This window comes from Macaca fascicularis, chromosome 15 (genome assembly GCF_037993035.2).
Source record: "Macaca fascicularis isolate 582-1 chromosome 15, T2T-MFA8v1.1".
NCBI lineage: Eukaryota > Metazoa > Chordata > Mammalia > Primates > Cercopithecidae > Macaca > Macaca fascicularis.
Genome location: NC_088389.1, coordinates 47,848,608 through 47,873,127, shown reverse-complemented (window position 1 = coordinate 47,873,127; position 24,520 = coordinate 47,848,608). Strand labels below are relative to the sequence as shown.

Sequence of the window (24,520 nt, the reverse complement as noted above, 5' to 3'; positions counted from 1 at the left end):
TGCCAAGCCTAGAGCTGGGTATGTCATATCATTCCTCTCAATATCCCTTAGGAGATAGACTTTATTTTTCCTATTTTACAGAGAAGGAAATTGAGATTCAAAGAAGTCACCTAGTCATATCCAGTGTTCACTAATTCTTATACTCTGTCCATGAAGGGGAAGTATCAGCACAGTTTTCAAGCCCATCTGCATGTATTAAGTGCCCCTCATTTCACCGGTGAAAAATATCTAACATCCCTTATGCTAATGTGCTGTATATTACATCAAATGTTAACTATTTAGATTGTAAAAATTAATTTACACACAAATATATATCACACTTTTCATTGCCAAGTATTTTAATGTAAATTTCAGATAATATAATAACCCCTGTGGATAACCTACCCTGCTCCTTTTAGCCCTTAATCTGCTCCAGTGGTCACCCTCACTGCCCCCTTGAGCCCTTTCTCCATGTAGCATGGAACCATCTGGATTCAGCAAGCACCACTGTATTCCCAGATATTTCTTTTAACCGCAAGTTTTCCCCCTCACTGTATATCATTGTATGACATACAATGTTCCATGTATGTCACGGCCAGGCAGTGAGGCAAGTGCTTCCCATTGCTGCGTCCAGATTCTTTCTCCTTCCAAAATCCCATGGATTTTTAGAAAGAAAAAAAAAAAATTGTTTTCAAAAGAAAAAGGAACTTGACCTTTACACCATACCATAAAATTACTTAAAATTTACCAAGGAACTACTGGAAGAAGACATTAGAGAGAATCTTTGCAACCTTGCAGTAGGCAAATATTTCTTAGGCAGAACACAGAAATCACTAGCTATAAATGAAAAAGTTAATAAATTTGGCTTCTCACAACACACACACACACACACACAAATATGCGAGGTGATGCATATGTTAATTAGCTTGATTTAGTGATTCCACATTGTATACATATATCAAAATATGTTGTACACCATCACTATGTACACGTTTCACTTGTCAATTAAAAAATAATTTTAAAAAATGGGGGAAGCTAGCAGTCTTGCATCCCCTGTGAAGGGATATATGCTCTAGTAGGTGGATTTTACTTTATATTAAGTATTGTTACAAGTAGTTAGATAGGCATGAGTGAGGCAGGAGAGGGCTCTCCACCCACCCACTAGGAATGTCAGGTGATGGTTGGACAATTATCTCACCACCTCTCTAAAAATGATAATGTGGTAGCCTACCCAGAGCACCAGGGAGGTGATCCACAGCTGTTAACATTAAAGTGTTAAATGAATCCAGATGCCAGGGAGAAGAAACTGCCTGGGCATGTACACTAAGAGACAAAATGGCAAAATATGACATTCCAGGCAGACTCCTCTGGAAAAAGGGAAGAAAGTTTCAGATGGGCATGCATATGACTTCCTAAAAGCACAGTGCATGCTCAATTCCCAAGGGTAAGGGGGCAGGCACTCCGCAGGCAGGCAGCCTACCCTGAGGGAAGAATCATGGGAAAGAGGCAAGCCTATAAAGTCCTGAGATCAAGTCGGATTCTTCTGAGGTGGCAAGGACGAAGTTGCTGCAGATGTGTACAGATTCGCTGCTGATGACTCAGGGTAACTTGGATCTCTTCCACTGGTAACAGAATCATCTAAAGAAAATAAAAATAAATGGAATAAATTACAAAAACTAAAAATCTCTGCTCTTTGAAAACCATTGCTTAAAAATAAATGAAAATGAATAAATAAATGTCTCCCAGTCTGTGACTGGGAGAAAGTATGCTCAATACGTACATCTAACAAAGGACCTACATTGAGAATGTATAGGGATCTGTTAGAACTTGATAATGGGAAGACAACCAGTAAAAACATGGCAATGGATTTGAACACATACTTCATAAAAAAATATATATCGCGAGGCCGAGGCAGGAGAATTGCTTGAATGCGGAAGGCGGAGGTTACAGTGAGCTGAGATGGTGCCACTGCACTCCAGCCTGGGTCTCTGTCTCAAAAGAAAGAGAAGATTTCTAAATGACCAGTAAGCACATAAACGGATGGATTGCTCAACATCGGTGGTCATCAGCAAAATTCAAATTAAAACCATAATAAGATACCATTATGCAACCTCCAGGCTGGTAAAATTAAAAAAAAAAAAAAAAAAAAGAAAAGAAAACACACACAGACACTACAAAATGCTGGCAAGATTGTGGACTACTTGGAAATAATTCATACTTTACTGGTAGGATTATAAAATTGTACACCCACTTTGAAAAACAGTTTGGCAAATTTTGTTTTTTGTTTTTGTTTTTAGTGAAATTAAACACACATTTACCATATGACCTAGTAATTCCACTTCTAGGCATTTCCCCTCCAAAAATTAAAACACATGTACACAAGGACTTGCATATGAATGTTGGTAGCAGCTTTATTCATAATACTTCTAAACTAAAAACAACCCAAATGTCACCAACAGATGAAATAATAATAGATGTGATATGTCCATACAATAGAATACTTCTCAGCAACAAAAAGGAACAAAATGCTTATATACACAATAACATGAGTAAATATAAAAATCACTGCTGAGTGGAAGAAGCCAGACACTAAAGATTGTATGAACTCATTCGTATGAAGTTCTAGAACAGGTAAGTCTATAGTGACAGAAAGTAAATCAATGGTTTCTTGGTGTTGGGGTGGGCGGATTGCAGAAAGACACGGGAAACTTTTTAGTGATTACATAGGTCTGTACATTTTCTACACCTAAGGAAAAATGCACTAAAAAGAGGTATATTTTTTTATGGATACAGATAATACCCTCAATAAAGTTTATTTAAACTGAAAAAATGTGGTCTTTGAATAACCCTGTCTAGGCACAAAAACCATCCATAAAGACAAAGACATATATAAGGCAACAAGGATAAGTTGAAACATTTCAGCAGAGCTCTGACATGGGCCACAAAAATTCTAAGCATGGCTAACTGAAAGTGCATGCAAAAGTTGATAAGCCTTTTCTAGCAATGGTAACCTTCAAATAAGATACAGATGTTAAACACAGACAAGCTAATTGGGTGATCTGCCAAACTTACCTTAAATGCTGAGATGTGGAGAGCCATTGAGGGAAGCATAAAAATAAAAAGAACTTGGTGTCCTCTTTACAAATGAGACGTAGCCATTCACATAATGCTTCAAGAGCTACACATAACTAAGAAAGGTAGGGTCAGAATCCTCCTTATATGCTAGGATCAGGTAAAATACAGGGACGTCTGCTCTCATTACTTATACTCAATGTTGTACTACAACTTCTCAAAAGAGCAACTGGGCAAGAAAAATAAGGGAATCCTGGCGGGGCGCATTGGCTCACGCCTGTAATCCTAGCACTTTGGGAGGCCGAGGTGGTTGTATCACTTGAAGCCAGGAGTTTGAGACTAGCCTGGCCAACATGGTGAAACCCCGTCTCTGCCTAGCCACGCTTGGTGGCTCGCGCCTGTAGTCCCAGCTACTCAAGAGGCTGAGGCACGAGAATTGCTTGAACTGGGGAGGTGGGAGGTGGAGGTTGTAGTCAGCCAAGATTTGGCTTCACTGCACTCCAGACTGGGCGTGTCTAAAAAGAAAAAAATAAAATCCGATTAAAAAAAGAAATAAAAAGAATCCAGATTGGAAAAGTAGAAGCAAAACTGTCTCTAGTTGCAGATGACATGAGTGAAAGAAGCCAGACACTAAGGATTAAATGAATTCATTTATATGAAGTTCTAGAACAGGTAATCCTATAGTGACAGAAAGTAAATCAATGGTTTCCTGGTGTATATAGAAGATCTTAAGAAACTTGAAAACTATTAGAACTAATACGTTCAGCAAGGATGCAGGATATAAACTCAGTATGAAAGAATGAATCGTTTTGGTAGAAATTTAATAAAAGAAGTACAAGACTTGTACAGCAAAAGCTATAAAATGTTGTTGAAAGAAATAGAGTTCCTGGGCACAGTGGCTCACGCCTGCAATCCTAGCTTTTTGGGAGGCTGAGGAGAGTAGATTGCTTGAGCTCAGGAGTTTGAGACCAGCCTGAGCAACATGGTGAAACCCTGTCTCTACAAAAGCCTACAAAAATTAGCCGAGGCTGCCGGGCGCGGTGGCTCAAGCCTGTAATCCCAGCACTTTGGGAGGCCGAGACGGGCGGATCACGAGGTCAGGAGATCGAGACCATCCTGGCTAACACGGTGAAACCCCGTCTCTACTAAAAAATACAAAAAACTAGCCGGGCGAGGTGGCGGGCGCCTGTAGTCCCAGCTACTCGGGAGGCTGAGGCAGGAGAATGGCGTAAACCCGGGAGGCGGAGCTTGCAGTGAGCCGAGATCACGCCACTGCACTCCAGCCTGGGTGACAGAGCCAGACTCCGTCTCAAAAAAAAAAAAAAAAAAAAAAAAAAAAAAAAATTAGCCAAGGGCAGGCGCGTGGCTCATTCCTGTAATTCTAGCACTTTGGGAGGCCAAGGCGGGTGGATTGTCTGAGCTCAGGAGTTCGAGACCAGCCTGGGCAAAATGGCAAAACCCTATCTCTATTAAAATAAAAAAAATTAGCTGGGCGTGGTGTTGTGCATCTGTAGTCCCAGCTACTCAGGAAGCTGAGGTAGGAGAATTGCTTGAACCAGGGAGGTGGAGGTTGCAGTGAGCCAAGATTGCGCCACTGCACTCCAGCCTGGGCGACAGAGCAAGACTCTCAGACTCTGTCTCAAAAAAAAAAAAAAAAAAGAAAAGAAAAACATTAGCCAAGCATGGTAGTGGGTGCCTGAAGTCCCAGTTGCTAGGGAGGCAGAGGTTGCAGTGAGCCAAGATTGCACCACCGCACTCCAGCCTGGGACCCTGTGAGAGTGAGACCTTGTTTAATAAAAAAAAAGAAATTAAAGAGTTAAATAAATGACAATATATCTCATGTTTATGGACTGGAAGACAATATTGTTAAGATGGCATTACTCTCCAAATTGACTTACAGATTCAACATAATTCTTATCAAAATCCCAGGTGCTTTTTTTTTTTTTTTGCTGAAGTTAACAAGTTGATTCTAAAATTTATATGGAAATGTAAGGGACACAGAATAGCCAAAAACAATCTTGAAGAAGAACGAAGTTGAAGAATTTATACTTCTTGATTTCAACACTTATTACAAAGCTACAGTAATGAAAACAGTATAGTATTAATGCACAACTATTATGTATCCATAAAAATAAAAAGAAACCAAACAACAAAAAATAAACCACAGTATGGTACTAGCATAAGACAGACATAATAGAATTGAGAGTCCAGAAATAAACCCATAAATCTGTAGTCAATTGACCTTAACAAAGGTACAACATCATTCAGTGGGGAAAGCAGAGTCTTTTTCAGCAGGTGGTGCTGGGACAACTGTACATACACATGCAAGAGAATGAAATTGAGTCCTGCCTCACAGCAGTAACAGAAATTAACTCAAAATGGATTAAAGACCTAAAACTAAAACTTTTTAAAAGGAAATACAGGTGTAAATTTTTATGACCTTGGATTAGGCAGTGATTTCTTAGATATGACACCAAAAGAACAACCATATAAAAAAATAGAATTCTTCAAAATAAAAAAAAATTGTGTTTCAAAAGACACCATCAAGAAAATAAAAAGATTGTTTCTGCTGCAGAAAAGTAAAAAAAGGAGTGGGCGCCGTGGCTTATGCCTGTAATCCCAGCACTCTGGGAGGCTGAGGCAGGCAGATCACGAGGTCATGAGTTCAAGACCAGCCTGGCTAACATAGTGAAACCCTGTCTCTACTAAAAATACAAAAATTATCTGGGTATGGTGATGTGCGCCTGTAGTCCTAGCTACTCGGGAGACTGAGGCAGGAGAATTGCTTGAACCTGGTAGGCGGAGGTTGTGGTGAGCTGAGATTGCACCACTGTACTCCAGTCTGGGCAACAGAGTGAGACTCCACCTCAAAAACAAAAACAAAAACAAAAACAAAAAAAAGAAAATGAAAAAATACCCACGGTGTGGGAGAACATATTTGTAAGTCATATCTGATAAGGGACTTGCATCTAGAATACATAGAGAACTCTTACGATTTAACAATAAAAAGATAACCCATCTTAAAAATGGGCAAAGGATTTGAATAGACATTTATCCAAAGAAGATATACAAATGGACAATAAGCACATGAAAATAAGGTCAACATTAATCATTAGGAAAATGCAAATAAAAACTACAGTGAGATCCTGTACATGTACCCTGGAACTTAAAAGTTGAAGGAAAGAAAAAAAAATACAATGAGATATTTTGCACTCACTAAGATGGCTATAATAAAAAATACAGACTATAGCAAGTATCGGTAAGGATCTGGAGAAATTAGAGCTCTCGTGCATTGCTAGTGGGAATGAAGAATGGTGCAGCTCTGTGGAAAAGAGTTTATGGTTCCTCAATAAGTTAAACACAGTTACCATGTGATCTAACAATTCTGTTCATAGGTATATATCCAACAAAGTTGAACACACGTACACACAAACACTTGCATGTGAGTGTTCATAGGAGCATCATTCTTAACAGCCTTGATAGAAACAACCCAAATGTTTATTAACTAATGAATAGATAACAAAAGGTCATATATTTATATGATGGAATATTATTCAGCCATAAAGTGGAATAAAGTTCCGACATGTGCCACGACATGATGAACCACACAGAAAAGGCCACATTTGTATGAAATGTCCAGAACAGGCAAATCCAGAGAGTCAGTAAATACATTAGTGGTCCAGAAACCTGGGGACGTGAGAATGGGTAGTGACTAGTAATGGTATGGTAGCAGATTCTTTTTGAAGCCTTGAAAATATTCTAGAATTGGGCCGGGTGCTCCCGTAATCCCAGCACTTTGGGAGTGCTCACGCCTGTAATCTAAGCACTCTGGGAGGCCAAGGCGGGCAGATCACAAGGTCAGGAGTTCGAGACCAGCCTGACCAACATGGTGAAACCCCGTCTCTACTAAAAATACAAAAATCAGCCCGGCTAAAAATACAAAAATTACTAAAATACAAAAATACTAAAACTACAAAAAATTAGCCGGGCATGGTGGCACACGCCTGTAATCCCAGCTACTCGGGAGGCTGGGGCAGGAGAATTGCTTGAACCAGGGAGGCAGAGGTTGCATGGAGCTGAGATCGCGCCACTACACTCCAGCCTGGGCAACAAGGCGAGACTCCATCTCAAAAAAAAAAAAAAAAAAAAAAAAAAAAAAAAAAAAAAAAAATCCTAGAATTGGATAGTGGTGATAGTTGCATAACTTTGGGAATATGCTAAAACCTACTGAACTGTTAAAAATAAGGATAAGGATATCTATTCTGCCTTTACCAAATAATCTAATGTAAATAAATATGCTTTGCAAATAGTGATGAAAAAGGGAGTGAAAGAGAGAAGAGAAAAGGAAAAGGAAAAAGAAAGAGAAACCTTTCCCATGGAAGCCAGGTGAGACCGGTTCCTTGTAATCATACTTTGGAAACCTTATCACTCCTAAAGGAATGAATACCGGAAGAATATCTTTGCCCAATACCATTAACAACTAGTCTAAAGCCAAGAGACAGCCTGGCTCTGGTCGGGGGACAACTTCCTTATCTATGTCTATTAACCAGTAAATGTATATTTCTAATCTGCTCCTTACCCATATGGGTGTTGGTGTTCTGAATCATTGTGTGGCACTCTATGAACAATGCAACCATGCACAATTATTCTTATGAACAGACAAACTTTAAGGAAAAGAGACTGATCCCATAAAAGACTTTTTACATGATTGAATCTTTTAGACATAAAAATGTAAAAGTTCCATTGAAATGCATGGTTGTCAAGGATATCTAACCTTAGAACCATTCAAAAATCACTTGACTGCAAAAAAGTCATTAAATGCTCCAAGTACATTCAAAATTTTTCTTGTTAAAAATTTATTATTATTATTTTTTGAGACAGGGTTTTGCTGTGCTGCTCAGGCTGGAGTGCAGTGGTGCAATCTCGGCTCACTGCAACCTCTGCCTCCCAGGCTCAAGCAATCCTCCTACCTTAACCTCTAGAGTAGCTGGGACCACAGGGGCACATCACCGTGTCCGGATAAGTTTTGTATTTTTTGTAGAGATTGGATTTCACTATTTGTCCAGGCTGATCTCAAACTCCTGGGCTTAGGAAATCCTCCTGCCTTGGCCTCTTGAAATGCTGGGAATACAGGTGTGTGCCACCAAAACTGTGCCTGGCTATCTCAAAATTGTTCTTGATGTTGGCAACTTTGAGGGTACAGTCAAGGTGGCATATGCCAAGATGTAACATGTTATCACTGGATTTTTATGTTGTATTGGCCTTGAGCTTTTATCATTGTAAATTGGCATGCTGATAAAGCATATGTTCTATCATAACCCTCCTCCTAAGGAAACAGGGCCAGTGCTTAAATAAGAATCTTTATCAGCAAAGGGAAATAGAAGAGACAGCATGATTAAAAAATATAAGTAACTTTTGCCAGATATGAGGTCCTCTTTGCTTTGCTAATAAATGATGCCTTTACTCCAATAAAGCGCTTGGAAAGCCTGATTCATAAAAAGATGCTATAAATTTATTGAGCTAGGCCGGGCGCGGTGGCTCAAGCCTGTAATCCCAGCACTTTGGGAGGCCGAGACGGGCGGATCACGAGGTCAGGAGATCGAGACCATCCTGGCTAACACGATGAAACCCCGTCTCTACTAAAAAATACAAAAAACTAGCCGGGCACGGTGGCGGGCGCCTGTAGTCCCAGCTACTCGGGAGGCTGAGGCAGGAGAATGGCGTAAACTCGGGAGGCGGAGCTTGCAGTGAGCTGAGATCCGGCCACTGCACTCCAGCCTGGGCGACAGAGCGAGACTCCGTCTCAAAAAAAAAAAAAAAAAAAAAAAATTTATTGAGCTAACAAAAGTGTTTCTGAGAGTTCACAATTGGTGGTTTGCAAAAACACTCTCCAGACGAAAAAATTAATGAATATTTAATAGGAAATATAAAGTTTTAATGGCACGAAGGAAGAACTTTTGATCAGTTGAAAGGATTCTAGCTAAAATGACTCTACAAAATCTGATATTATTTGAATTGTGTTTAAACCACCAATTTTGTTCTCCATCACAGCTTAACTTCTATAGTGATCAAACTTGACTGTAGTCAAATAGATAAGAAGCATAAATGCCCTAAAGATAAGGTATTTAAAGTAAGGAGAGGCCCAGTTCAGTGGTTCACATCTATAAGTAATCCCAGCTCTTTGGGAGGCTGAGATGGAAGAATCATTTGAGCCTGGGAGGGGGAGGTTGCAGTGAGCTGCAATTGGGCCACTGCACTCCAACCTGGGCAACAGAGCAAGATGCTGAAACTAACAAGCAAATAAATAAATAAAGTAAAGAGAAAGGGGAAAAAATCAGTTTGGCAATTTTCAATCTTGATTTAGCTCTGGGTTGCTCTTCTTTTGATTTTTGGAAAAAAAAAGTTCAAATGTAAGAGCTTTTATATTGATTGATTCATTGTAAACTTCCAAGTCTGGTAACTTTTAAATAATAAAACCAGAAAATTGGCCGGGCACTTTGTCTCATGCCTGTAATGCCAGCACTTTGGGAGGCTGAGGTGGGTGGATCGCTTGAGGTCAAGAGTTCGAGACCAGCCTGACCGACATGGTGAAACCCTGTCTCTACTGAAAATACAAAAATTAGCCAGGTGTGGTGGCAGGCACCTGTAATCCCAGCTACTCAGGAGGTTGAGACAGGAGAATTGCTTGAACCTGGGAGGTGGAGGTTGTAGTGAGCCAAGATCATGCCATTGCACTCCAGCCTGGGCAACAAGAGCAAAACTCCTTCTCAAAAATAAATAAATAAATAAAACCAGAAAATTAAATTTACATTTTTAAAGGATCTAGTTTTGTATTTGGTGTAGTTCATGGTGGCTCCTGGCTGGGCACTTAGGTCTCCTCCACATGACCTTTCACCCTCCAGTAGGTTAGACTGGGCTTATTTTCAGGGAAGTGTTTGAAGAGGGTGAGAATGGAAGCTACAAGCCTTCTTAGGGTCTAAATTTGTAAGTCCTACAATATTACTTCTGCTGTACCTACTGGTCAAAAAAGTCACAAGGCCTGTCCAGTTTCAAGGGATGGGGAAATAGACTACATTTCTTTATTCAAGAAGTATCACAGTTATATTGCAAAGGCACATGCCTATAAATATTAGATGAATCACTGGGACCATCTTTGTAAGCAATCTATTCTAGTCCTTATTTTCATGGCTCAGGAGACAGCTCTAGCCATAAAGCCCATGTTCTAAGCATCAGGATGGGGGAAGAGAAAAGAAGGGTATTCCCTCTCTCTTTAGGGATATGTCCCAGAAGTTGCACATATTATATCCCTATCATTGATTAAAACTTAAAGGCCAGGCACAGTGGCTCACTCCTGTAACACTTTGGGAGGCCTAGGCAGGTGGATCATGAGGTCAGGAGTTCAAGACCAGCCTGGCCAACATAGTGAAACCACATCTCTACTAAAAATGCAAAAGTTACCCAGGTGTGGTGGCAAGCACCTGTAGTCCCAGCTACCCAGGAGGCTGAGTTTGAAGAGTCTCTTGAACCCGGGAGACAGAGGTTGCAGTGAGCTGAGACCACTCCATTGCACTCCAGCCTGGGCAACAGAGTGAGACTCCATCTCAAACACACACACACACACACACACACACACACACACACACACACACACACACACTTAATTACATGGCCACATCAAGATACAAGAGGCTGGGAAATACAATCTTCGTTCTGGGTAGCCAAGTGCCCAGGTAAAAAGGATGAGTTCTGTGTACTATAGAAAAAGAAGACTAGAATTTGGTGGGGCAAAAACCAATAGTATCTGCCAGACGTAATACATGAATATATTATACTAATTCAACTCCAAAAAATATTTTCACCTAATCCACATTTCTTAATTTCAAATTCCACTACTACCGCCCTGAGTCAGACTGGAACTGCCTTTGCAAAAATTATGCCAGTGAGAGAAATCTAACATGCCTGACTTAATCTTGCTTCTAACCTGACAAGATAACTGCCCTTGCTCATTCCTGAGCATAGGCCAAGCTAACTATGGGAGGAATTTAGTTTATAGTTTAACTTTAAAGCAAGGATGATAATAGCTGCCTCCCAAAACTATTCCCCTCCTTGTTTGGGGACCAGAACCACCTTTGTAAAACTAATGGAGTACACAAAATTAGAATTTTGGGAGGGGCCTGAATTCTGTAACACCTATGCATAGTTAAATGATAACCAGTCATGGTTCCTAATGTGCTTGCTGCTCAGGAGTTATGTGGCTGGTGTTCAAAAGATTTCTGACTTTCCTACTTGCCCCTATAGATAACATCACTCTTGTAAAACCCAAAACTGGTGTTGGAGATATTTTTCAGAATTTGCATTCTGATGGAACAAATGATGCCACCTGACTGGTTACCCTCACCCAGGAATGAACTCAGTGCCTATGATTTCATTCCTGACCCAGCCAACCAGCATTTCCCATTTCCTAACCCTCTACCCACCAATCTATCCTTAAAAACCCTAGCCTCTGAGCTCTCAGGGAGGTGGATTTGGGAAACATCTCCTGTCCTCCTGCTCAGCTGCCTTGTAATAATTAAACTCCTTCTCTGCTATCTCAGTATACTGGCTTTATCTATGCGGTGGGCAAGAAGAACCCACTGGGCTTTAACAAGATTATCTCATCTCTTACCTGGACCACAGCCATACTCTGGTAACTCATCTCCCTTGTACTATGTTTGGTCCCCTATAAGCCTTTCTTTACACAAGTATATGAAAATCTTCCTATGTCACTCCTCTACTTGAAACCTTTCAATGTTTTTTTCATTGGCTCTGATTAAAACAAATACGTACCATGGCCACAAGACCATGTATGATCTGGTCTGCATCTATCCCATGAACTCATCTCATTCTGCTTTCCACCTGCACTCACTGTATCTCCAGGCATACCAGGCTTCCCTCAGGTCATCTCTCCAAGCACTTTCCCCCTTTCAGGGTGTTAGAAGAGGTAAGTGATCACACCCCAGTCTCCTTTCATGAGTTTGGAATCAACTAGGAAGAAAACACAAGAGTCAGAGATAAAAATATCAGCTTTATTCTTAAAATCACTGGGTTGTAGATGTACAGCTATAATCAGACCTTCTTGGGAGCCAACATTTTCTTGTAGAAATACAAGGACTGAGGAATAGAGTTTCATCTCTATTTACTTCAGGCCTTTTTCTGTTTGTTTGTTTGTTGGCTTTTTGATTTCACAAACTACTAAATACTTCGTGTAATAATAAAAAGGGTTGTTTTATGATACCAGGCACGTTGTTAACACAATTCTTTTTTTAATTCTTTTTGAGACAGAGTCTCGCTCTGTCGCCCAAGCTGGAATGATCAGAATCCTGTCATACCGAGTGCTTTTCCCTACCTGCCCCTTGCACATTGCTATCCCCACTATGACCATGTGAGTCTCTAGGGCAAGCTCACTGCAACCTCCACCTTCCAGGTTCAAGTGATTCTGCCACCTCAGCCTCCCAAGTAGCTGGGATTACAGGCGTGGGCTACCATGCCTGACTAATTTTTGTATTTTTGGTAGAGATAGAGTTTCACCATGTTGGCCAGGCTGGTCTTGAACTCCTGACCTCAAGTGATTCACTTGCCTCAGCCTCCCAAAGTACTGGGATTACAGGCATGAGCCACTGCATCTGGTCTTGTTAACACAATTGTTAAACAATTGTGAAGACACTGAGATTTTTCTCTCCTTCAATATCACCTTTGCAATTTATAGGATATTTATCACTTTTGTAATTTACAATGTATTGTAGTGTTATTCACGTTTAGTCATTTTTTCAAGAAACACATTTTGAAATTGTCAGCTTCTCTGGAGAAATATGATTAACCAAAACATGATCTAGCACTGCCCCTCCCTCCCAAGAAAAATGAACAACCAGCAGGTCAATTTAATCCTAAATTGAGGGTGGGGTTTTGTGAAATAACACTTGTTGAACATTAGTATCTAAATTATTCATAGAACCCAAACAGATATATTTAGCTTTTAACCATTCCTCCTTTCAAAACAAAGCATGAGCTGTTAGTGGAAAACATGGTTTGACCACCAAAAACTTAAATATGAAGCAAAAAATGAACTTCAAGGTGAATGAATTCAAAGGTCATTTGTCTTGTAAACGCTCTGATTTTGGAACAAATCATGCCCTTCAGGAGAAATAAAAACAATGAAGTGTGGTTCCAGAGCTACTCCTTTTGGTAAAACTTCCCAGGCTGCTTGGGAAGCAAATACAAGAATACTACCTTAGAACAGAATCCTGTTGTACCGAGTGCTTTTCCCTACCTGCTCCTCGCACATTGCTATCCCTACTATGACCATGCGAGTCTCTAGGGCAAGTAGGAGTATTTCCTTTCACAGGGAAGGAGACAGAGACACTCATGTGAAGTGATTGCCTGAAATTATATGCTACCTTAGCAGGGGATCCTAAATAAGACGGCTTAATCGTCATCCAGAAGTCTAAGGCCTTGACCCTGCGCCTGACAGCCTCATCTTTACACGTGGGGGAAAGTCAATGGTATCAGTTAGAACTCTCTTTTCCAAGACCAGAAACCAAACTCACCTAAACAAGGGGATTTCAAAAAGGGGATTACTGTCTGGCTTCAGTGATGGCTTGACGAAGTAGGTCATGTTACCAAGACCTAGTATTTCTTTTGTCTTTTTGTTCTACATTCTCTGATTTGTCCTGTTTTCAGCCACGCTTCTTCATTGTGGTAGCAGTTGGTTGCTGTAGTTCCAAACCTAACTTTCTATCACTTCAAATCCAGTGAGAAAAAAGAGCAAAAATGTTTTTTTTTTCCCAGAAGTCCCAGCCCAAGTTTTATTTGTGTCCCATTGACTCTAATTGAGTGGACCAGTCACTATGTTACTGGTGACATATGTCACTATGGCCACATGTTGTACCAGACCTTGGTCACTTGCTCCTCCACTTTGACTAGGCTGGAGGCAATTCTGCAGAATCAAAGATTCTGTAGCAACCTGCATAAAGAGGCTTCAGAGAAACCTGCAAAGGCAGGCTTTGGTTTTACTGTTCCTTTAAACTTTCCCATAGTTTGGGAGCAATACTTTTGTGTAAGGAAATCAAGCTGTGTGAGAAAAGAAGGATGGATGCTGGGTGGAAAAACAGCTCTCCACCCATATATACTGTTCATATTCGAAGTTCTCAGTTGGGAGAATCTTTGCCTCAGATTTGGCTTCTAGAGCCATGTCAGCAGCTCCAGCTGTGAGGAGATGAAGCTGGAAGAGTCTAGAGAGGCTGTGTCCACTCTAGAAGTACCACTCAATCTCAGCAAACCACCTTTATTTTCACTTAATAAGCCACTAGCTCAAGAGACCTACCACTCCCCGGCATGCATGCTAGGTGGCTAATTTCATGATCAAGAACCAACATGTTTCCTTCATGATCTAGAGAAGACAGAAGGACGGTATTTCCAGTCTGCCAGCCATTAGTTAATTAAACTGCTTAATCACACCATTCCATGACAACTGGTAAATTAGCATCATCCCTAGATCCAAAGGGAATTAAAACCACAAAGATATATTATTCTGGGGAAGTAAGACAGTTAATAGGAAGGCAGGATGATTTAGGAGCCAAAAATATAAACAATGCTTTTCACACTACAGGTTTTCAATGTATTCATAGTCTTAAACTTACGCCTGTAATTTCAAAACTTTGGGAGGCCGAGGCGGGCAGATGGCTTGAGCCCAGGATGTAAGAGACCAGCCTGGGCAACATGGTGAGACCCCTATCTCTATTTATAATATTAATAAGAAAAGAAATGATCTTCTCTTCCTCCAGATATTATGTGTAGTGGTGAGGTCTAGAAATTCCATAGCCATCCTGCTTCCAGCCAGAGATGAAGAATACAGAGAGAAAACAAGGACAGAAAGCATCCTGGTAGTTGCTCAGGTGTGGAGCTGGGACCACTGGATTAAGTTCCCTGAACGCTGTTCTCCATCTGGATATCCAGTTATGTGCATGGGTTCATTTTCATTTGGCTTAAGCAACTTCAAGTTGGGTGTTCTGGTACTTCCAACCAAAACCAACCCAACTAGAAAGAAGATTCATGAATATGTGAAGTGCTTTTGTAACCTTATCATTTGCTGAATTCTGAAAGTTTAGCATAATGTTGTTTTGGTTGAACTAGAAATTATTGATATTATGAAACTGTAAGGCAAAGATTAGTATTTAAATTAATGCAACATAAACAACCGGAGATCTGCTTCATTAGGCCAGAGAAAGCAATTTATGATGACTGCCAGATTCTTGCTCTTTTTGCATGAATGCCTGGAGGATGAGGAGGATGAGAGAGCCTCTCAGGGAGTACCCTCCGAGGACAGAGACATATTTAAATTTTTGGAAAGGCCTACAGTGCAAACATAAACAGGATTTTAGGGAACACTGCCCTCCCTCTGTTTTGCTTCATATGTTGGACAGCTGCTACTTTGGCCTGCCTAGCAACTTTCCCCACTTCCTTGAGAATAGCATTCTGCTTTTCCTTTGTATAACTCTGTCCTTTATGCCCTGCAATCTTGTTGGGACCAGTCACCCAGGTCCCACATCTGCTCTCATCCATTAGCCCCGGAGGTGGGCGTGTGATTTCTCACAGATTTTACATCTCCAGGGGAGTGATGCAAGAGGGAAAATCTTCTTGAGATTATTCCCAAAGGAACTCTCCATGGATGCCTATTCTTGAAATCCCCAGAAATGGAAATACTGGATTTCTCTTCTTGCTGTGTGGCTTCATTCCAGCCAGCCCCTCTAATGGCTTTGCTTAAGGTAGCCAGTGTGAGTTTCTGTCGTATGCCACCAAAGACCTTAGCCCGTACTCCATCAGAACAATCCATGAAAAAAATCAAGCCTTCATGTAGGAGGTACATTTATGTTTTTACTAGATGTGCAAATACAAGTCCAATATAAACCTGTTTATAGTAACTTCTATCACATGCCTAAACCATCATATAATCAATTGTCAACAAAAACTTTTTGGGAACCAAAGTGTATTTTGTTTATTTATTTATTTACCAGTTAAGTGACACTTAGTGTGTTGAAGGCATTGTTTATTTGTTTAATCCTCATTACAATCTATTAATGTAAGTACTATACTTATTCCTATTTTACAGATTCTGAAAGTGAAGCACAGAAAGGTTAAGTAATGTGCTCAATGTCACACAGCTAGTAAATTATGGAGCTGTGATTCAAGCTGTGAGAGCCTGACTTCGGTCTGTGTTTTTTATCCATTGTGTAAAACTGCATCATTAGAAGACTGAAACTTAAAATATAAAATCAACTTCTAATAAATAGGATTAGATATATGGAAAGCCAGCTTGACAATAGAATATCTTCCAGGCCAGAAGTCAGAAAGAGAGAGGTGTCTGAAGCCCTTGGATTGCAGCTTTCAATTTCTGAGCCAAATAAAACTGCTTAGGATTTCCAGGGGTGAAAAAGAATCCTCATCTAATGAATGAGCAAGCATGAACTAAATCCAAACACCTGCTACTTTTTTTTTTTTTTTGGTCTTTCACTGTTGCCAGGTGATCCATGATGAGCCTTGGATCAATAAGTAATTATAATTGACATGCTATATAATTAATTATATAATTTCAACTTACTCAGTTTATTTCCAGTAAAACCGTCCCATAAAACTAGGATATTTTAAAGGCTTCCATGGAAAAGGAGAGACTAAAGATCAAAGCCTTTTTTACATTTGACTCAGCTGTGAGTCATATCTTCTACAGTGTAAATTATCTCAGCCCACAATTATTAACTCTAGCAAATGTTATGAAATTATTCCATCATTCCTTCAACTTCATGCAGTTAGTACCAAGTGCCAGCCACACTTCTGGGCACTGAGGATATGGCAGTGAATAAGCAGGTGAAAGTTCCTTCCTTGATGGTACCGATATTCTAGTGGGCAGTTGTAATCCCACCACTGCACAACTCAACAAGCCTGAATGTCTCCGGGCTCCAAATTGTTTCCATTACTATACAGAATGAAAGAATAGATTCATCTGGCCAGACATGATGGCTCATGTCATGCCTGTAATCTCAGCACTTTGGGAGGCTGAGGTGGGTGGATCACTTGAGGTCAGGAGTTCGAGACCAGCCTGGCAAACATGGTGAAACCTCTTCTCCACTAAAAACATGAGAATTAGTTGGTTGCGGTGGCACATACCTGTAATCCCAGCTACTTGGGAGGCTGAGGCAGGAGAATCACTTGAACCCTGGAGGCAGAGGTTGCAGTGAGTTGAGATAACACCACTGCATTCCAGCCTGGGCGACAGAGAGAGACTTTGTCTAAAAAAAAGAAAAAAGAGAACAGATTCCTCTGACAGCTGTGCTGAGTGTTTGGGGAGACATCAGTTGGTCTGGTCCTTCCAGAGGTGCCAAGGGAGAGGACACTTGGTAGAAGACTGCCTGGCAGAGGCAATAATGATTTATTTATTTATTTATTTATTTATTTTGAGACTGAGTTTCACCCTTGTTGCCCAGGCTGGAGTGCAATGGCACGAGATCGGCTCACCACAACCTCCGCCTCCCAGGTTCAAGCGATTCTCCTGCCTCAGCCTCCCGAGTAGCTGGGATTACAGGCATATGCCACAACGCCCGGCTAATTTTTGTATTTTTAGTAGAGATGGGGTTTCTCCATGTTGGTCAGGCTGGTCTTGCACTCCCGACCTCAGGTGATCCGCCCACCTCGGCCTCCCAAAGTTCTGGGATTACAGGCGTGAGCCACTGCGCCCTGCCTGATAATGATGATTTATTATTGCATGTTTAAGATTTCACAGGAACAGACTGCCCAAAAGAACTCTCCATGGATCCCAAATTTTGATATAAAATTTATATACGTTAATGTACTTAATTCTCACAACAACCTAAGATCTACCACAGTTCATAAATTTACCAACTAATCTATTTTCCTATCTTAACTTTTCTGAAACTGAGATGCATCTTACAAGCCATGATCTCATATTATTACTGTCAGTAGAGTGGAGGTGCTAATGGAGATACTGGGGGTGTTGCTGTTGGCTGGAGCTGTTCATATTTTCAACAGTTCAGGTGAATTATGAACATTGCTGATTCGGCATGTGTTGGGTTACTTGTTGTTTATATGTTCCTGGTTCTTGTCTGAAACCTTCTGTTGACACCTGCTGTTCAGATCACCTTGCAGAATGGGTGCCAACGGTGTGGAAGAAAGTCTCCAAGATGGAGCTGGGAGTTAGATGAGGCATGCACAGTGGAGCATTTCTCTAGGAAATGCAGCTTCACCAGTCCTGTTGCTGGAACAGATGATGGTTTTGTATGGAAAAAGTCTGAGTAAGCACTGGATTCTAATGTAACAGGATTGTTTTTCTTTATAGTACATGGTGTGTGTGGTAATCAAAGGCATCCTAGATTCAATGAAATACAGAACTATTACCTCACTTTACAGAGGAGGAAGCTGAGCCACTATAATGTGAATTAACTTGCCCCAAACCTCACAGCTTGGGATGGCAGAGCCAGGACATAATCCTGAATTGCATGGTTTCAGAGTTCACATACTCAGTAAACCATTGTACTATGCTGCCTGTCAGTATAAATGCAGCTGGTTGAGGGAGGTTACTACAGCCTGATTTACTTATTTAGTGAATCAGTATTCATTGCGCGCCCACCACGTGCCCAATATTGGCATATTATTGGGGACAGGTACAGTGATGAGCAAGAAATTAAAGCCTTGTGGAGTACATAGCTTAATAAAAGGGATTAGGTCTTACTCAAATAACAACAGGAGAGCCAGGCATGGTGGCTCATACCTGTAATCCTAGCACTTTGGAATGCTGAGGTGGGCAGATTGCCTGAGCTCAGGCATTCTAGACCACCCTGGGAAACATGGTGAAACCCCATCTGTACTAAAATACAAAAAAATTAGCAGGGCATGGTGGTGCACACCTGTAATCCCAGCTACTCGGGAGACTGAGGCACAAGAATAGCTTGAACCCGGGAGGTGGAGGTTGCAGTGAGCCAAGATTGCACCATTGCACTCAAGCCTGGGCAACAGAATGAGACTCTGTCTAAAACAAATAAACAAACAAAAAAACAGGAATAAATGTGAAGTTGCAAATGTGCCGTAAGTGGCAGGAAAGCTACATTGTTCCATTAAAATGTAAAAGCAAGGGGCCCTTTTATAACCTGAGGAATCATGGAAGTCTTCCTGGAGGAAGAGTCCTTTGGGCTAAAGGTAAATAGTCAAACAGGGTACAGGGAGAAGCACACAAGAAGGGGGAAACAGCATGTAAAAAAGGCCCTGGGTAGGAAAGAACTTATTGCCTTTGTTTTATTTATTCAACTAAAAGATAGAGACAGGGTCTCACTATGTTGGCCAGGTTAGTCTTGAATTCCTGGCCTCAAGCAATCCTCCCACCTCTGCCTCCCAAAGTGCTAGGATTACAGGCATGAGCCACCATGCCCAACCAAACTTACCACCTTTCCATATTGGAAAGAAGCCAGTGTGGCATGTCTCTGTGTGTGCATGTGGGTGTGTGCGTGCGTGCATGTGTGTAGGTGGGAGTCAGAGGGTTATGAGATGAAGGTAGATAAGTAGATGGAGATAAGATCACATATGGCCCTGTAGCCATGTTAAAGATTATAGTCTCCATCCTGAAAGGAATGGGGGCCTTTTGTACCCCAAAATGAGTCATTGACTATAGATGCTTTTGGAAGCATCATAACCTTTTAGACAAAGCACTCCCATCAGACAAAGGTCATTCTTGGGAGAGCCAGTAGCAGCCAATAGCCACAGTAAGCTGTGGTTGAGAACTTCTACTTGGTACTGGGAATTTAGGGAACATTACACTATCCACTGTGGGAATCATGCTCAGCTTCATGGTTCATGGTGTCCACGAAGTAAAAACCAGCTACTCTGAAGAAGAAGAAGAATTCCTCTTGCTGAAACCAGGATAAATCTCTTCTGTTGTGGTGGGACTTGCAATGTTCTTAGTAATATCCCTAGAGTAGACTCAGGGCTCTTTCTTCCAGTTCTTCTGAGAACAGGGCAATCAGATGCTGTGAGAAGTCACAACTGCTGCAGGTACAGAGCTTTTTTGATCCGTATGTGGCAGATTTGGCTCCCAGTGGAATCCACTGACTCCTCACTTCCAGGGGGTAGCCGAGAAGTGAAACTATAAAGTCAGTGGAGGGTATCTTCTCTGTCCCTGCCTCACCTTTCTGGAATCTTAATCACCCTCTCAGCATCCTTTTCTGTCCCTACTTCACTACTACCTTTCTTCCATTTGATCTCCAACTTTAAATTGTTTTCCAGATCTTTCTTTCTTTTCTTTCTTTCTTTCTTTCTTTCTTTCTTTCTTTCTTTCTTTCTTTCTTTCTTTCTTTCTTTCTTTCTTTCTAAAGGAACTTAGCTTTAAAAAAGTGTTAGAGATTTATGGTACACGTAGGATGTTTGCATTTTAAAGACCACTGGGAACCGAGAGTGTTTATCATAGGGAAATGAATAACTATTCATATAATTTAAGGCATCTGGACCCCTTTAAATTATGTAAGATGACTAAGCTCCTCATACAAGCTACATACACAGGGTGATCGAATAAGTAAACAGCAGAGAAAAGTTGGGAAGCTCTAATTCTGCACTCTCACTTTGCATATAGAACAATCCAGGCCATTACTCTTGGCTAATCCTTTTTCCCCTCCCTTCCTGTGTCTTGGTTTTCTCTTCACCAAATAGAGAGAGTGGCAGGGTAGATGGCATTGCTGGGCCCAATCAAAGACAGAGACAAGGATGGAATAATTCTGATATATTCATTTTCCCCAAGGCAGTGATAACCAGTGCAACAGCAATGGCACAACCAACAATGACTGAATGTCTTCTAGCTGTCAAGTTCCTTTCAGTTTCCAAGGCTTGTAAAAAGGAAGATGTCAGTGGATTTTCTGGCTAATGAGAGCCAGACCTCAATCTTTCGTTCCTTCTTAGTTTTATCAGCTTGAGTACACATAGAGGCTGACCTAGAATGAGTGCTAAAATGGCTAGAAAAAAAATAGACCACTGTATTCTTTCCTAGACTTACACTTAGCACTGGGGAGAAGCTGGCTTAGTTAAAAATTTACCTTGCAGGCAAAGTAAACTGTCCAAAGCCACAGAGTTCCAAGAAGAGGCTATGGGGCAGGGGTGGCATTGCCAGGTACCAATGAGGACTTTGCTAGGTTTAAGTTATTTTATTATGGAAAACCAAATGTGATGATAGCTGCAGTTAAATTAAGCGAGGAATGAATAAGGACTAAAACTGGAGACTAGCTTCTCCATGGTGAGTGTTCGTTTGCCCGGAGTAGACTATCAATCACTTTGAACTCTTTTCTTGAATGACTGGGCAACCACCATCTATTTTGAGATGTGTTCACAATAGTTGGTGCCTGTGGTTAGGGCATGTATCCAATAGAATGTCTTGGTGGGTAATGTGGGAAGAGGAGTTTTTATGCCAAAATCATCCTTCTCTATTTTAAGAAGTGCCTACTTCTTTATTTCTTTCATTTCTCTTATCTGCCCAAACTCAGTCTATCAATGATTTAGGAAAGACAATTTGCAGTCCACTTGTCACCTACAAAGGTTAATTCTTGTTCATACCTTACTCTACGGTGGTTAAATATTGTCAGCACTAAAACACTGAGAATTTTTTTTTTCCTTTTTTGAGACGGAGTTTCGCTTTGTTGTCTAGGCTGGAGTGCAGTGGCACCATCTCAGCTCATTGCAACCTCCGCCTCCTGAGTTTGAGTGATTCTCCTTCCTCAGCATTCCAGGCAGCTGGGATTACAGGCATGTGCCACCATGCCTGGCTAATTTTTGTATTTTTAGTATAGACAAGGTTTCACCATGTTGGTCAGGCTGATCTCGAACTCCTGACCTCTCAAGTGGTCCATTGGCTCACACCTGAAATCCCAGCACTTTGGGAGGCTGAGGCAGGTGGAACACTGAGAATTTTCTAAACTTTGGTCTCTTTGGATGTATATAGGATAACTACTCTTCAGTGTATTTTACACTAGAGGTTTCTGGGAAATATAAAAAAGTAAAGGGCTGGGTGCAGTGGCTCATACTTGTAATCCCAGCACTTTGGGAGGCCAAGGCAGGAGGAGCTGCTAGGCCCAGGAATTCAAGACCAGCCTGGTCAATATGGTCAGACCTCATCTTTAGAAGAGATAAAAAAAGTTAGCCAGGCATGGTGGCATGTCCTAGCCACCCAGGAGGCTGAGGTGAGAGGATTGCTTGAACCCAGGAAGTGGAGGCTGCAGTGAGCTATGATCACACCGTGGCACTCCAACCTGGGAGAGAGAGGGAGACCGTTTCTCAAAAAACAAAAGGAAGTAAAAAACAAATAAAGCAGTTAATATGTTAAGGGAGATTGCAAATCTAACTGGAAAAGTAGAAATGAAAATACAATCATCCTTATCACTATCATCATTACCACTCTTGAACACCTGCTATGGGCAGGGACCATACAAGACACTTCATGTACATTACCTCATTTAATACTCAAAGTGACCTCTTGGAGGTAGCCATTATAACCTGGCTTATAGGTAAGAAGGCTGAGCCCCAGAGAGGTCTTTAGCTTGGCAGTAGCTGAGTCATAACTGCAAACCTAGGTCTGTCCAATTTCACAGCCTATGATTGACTCTTCCGTTACTGCACTCTGCCCTCACAGGAAAGCTTTAAACTCAAACCCAGTGATTAATTATCAGCCTGATTAATAGAGACAGAACCAGTCTCAATATGGAGTAGATTCGCTCCTGGCTGCTGTTGCTGTTTATTCTGTCTGGCTTTGGACTGAGTGTAAGTTCTCACCTTCATAATGCAATCTGTGTGGGAGCAGATTGTAGACTTGTAAAGTATAGGGAAACCATGCAGTGTGTGAGTTGTTATTCTATGTGTTAAAGATAAGATAGAGAATAATGCAGATACCTTTGCTCCTTCCTACAGGACCAGTCTATAGATTATGAGTGTGTTATATTTGAACACATGATCTTTCCCCCTTCCAAACCTGATTTCTAGATAGAAATAGAACTGTACTCACGATCTTAGTTGAAATCCTATGTTATCTCATAGGTCAGTTGGGTGCAGTCATTCATGCAATGATTCATAACCAAACCTTCACTAAGTCCCTGGTAATGTCCTAGGTACCTCACACACAAAGCTGGAATGCCACAGTCTTTGTCTTTAGGAAGCTGAATCTCATTGGAGAAAGGCATAGCATTGCCAGATTTAACAAGTAAAAAAATACAGGACACTCAGGTAATTATTACATGAGACATAGTAAAAAATTATCTCTAGTTTAACTGAAATTTAAATGTAACAAGCACCGTGTATTTTATCTGGCAACTCTTGGCAGTCATAAAAATCCACCACACTCGACAAAAAGATGGCTGCTCTCATGGGTGTGTACATGTCTCTGTAGCTACCCAAGGGAAGGAGCAGTTTTCCCTGCCTGGAAGTGCCAGCTTAGGCTTCATAGCACTGCGTGGGCTGACTAGTAGGAATTACAAGCTTGCTGGGTCATCTTGAAGGATGATTAAGATTTGACAGGCAGAGATAGGGGAAGAAAGTTCCAGACACAGGGAAGACCACAGAGTTTGGAAATAATGCCCGGAGTGTGTGGGCAATGGGAGGAGGGAAAAAATGAATGTGAGGGCCAGGTCGTGAAGGGATTTGGCAGGAAGGTGAATCATTCAACATTTCTTTCTGCCATCAATAGGAAACCATCCAAACAATGCCTTTTCTTTTCTCTTCTCCTTTCTCCTATTCTCTCTCCTCTCTCCTTTTTTCTCCTCTCTCCTCTCTTCTCTTCTCTTTTCTTTCTTTCAGTTTTTTTCTTGTTGCCCAGGTGCAATGGCACAATCTCAGCTCACTACAACCTCCACCTCCCAAGTTCAAGCAATTCTCCTGCCTCAGCCTCCCAAGTAGCTGGGATTACAGGCGTGTGCCACCAAGCCCAGCTAATTTTTGTACTTTTAGCAGAGACGGGGTTTCACTATGTTGACCAGGCTGGTCTTGAACTCCTGACCTCAGGTGATCTGCCTTTCTCAGCCTCCCAAAGTGCTGAGATTACAGGCGTGAGCCACTGCGCTCGGTCTCTTTATTTTTATTGTATTTCTTCAAACTTCAACTAAGCAGATTTCACAAAATGTGGGCCATGGACTATTGTTACTGTTGGAGGTAATTTCAGGTAAATTTTGGTGATTTAGGGTAGTCTGGGGAATGTAGAGTTAAATCACCTTGATTTACCTAGGGAGAAGATTAATTTATTTAAAAAAAATTTGAAAGTCTTTATTTTATTTCTACATGTACACTTTTTAAAAATTAAGACTTTAATTTTTAGAAAAGTCTTAGTAAGTTTGCAGAAAAATTGAGAAAGTAAAGAGAGTTCTCATATAGACCCCTCTTGAATCCTTTTAATTCTCTTCCAAGGTCA

The 24,520-nt window shown here is 41.1% G+C and overlaps 2 long non-coding RNA genes across 4 annotated transcripts in view; one reads left to right on the top strand and one right to left on the bottom strand.

Moving 5' to 3' along the window:
• The window catches only part of LOC135967393 (uncharacterized), a 53,032-nt gene that overhangs the window by 3,585 nt on the left and 24,927 nt on the right, over positions 1-24,520 (top strand). The gene's annotated exons all lie outside the window — the stretch shown is intronic.
• LOC141408617 (uncharacterized) lies at positions 327-23,298 on the bottom strand. Its single transcript, XR_012424475.1, has 3 exons — positions 23,126-23,298; positions 3,052-3,566; positions 327-1,617 (listed from the first exon to the last, which is right to left on the bottom strand). It is a non-coding gene; the product is annotated as an uncharacterized lncRNA (long non-coding RNA).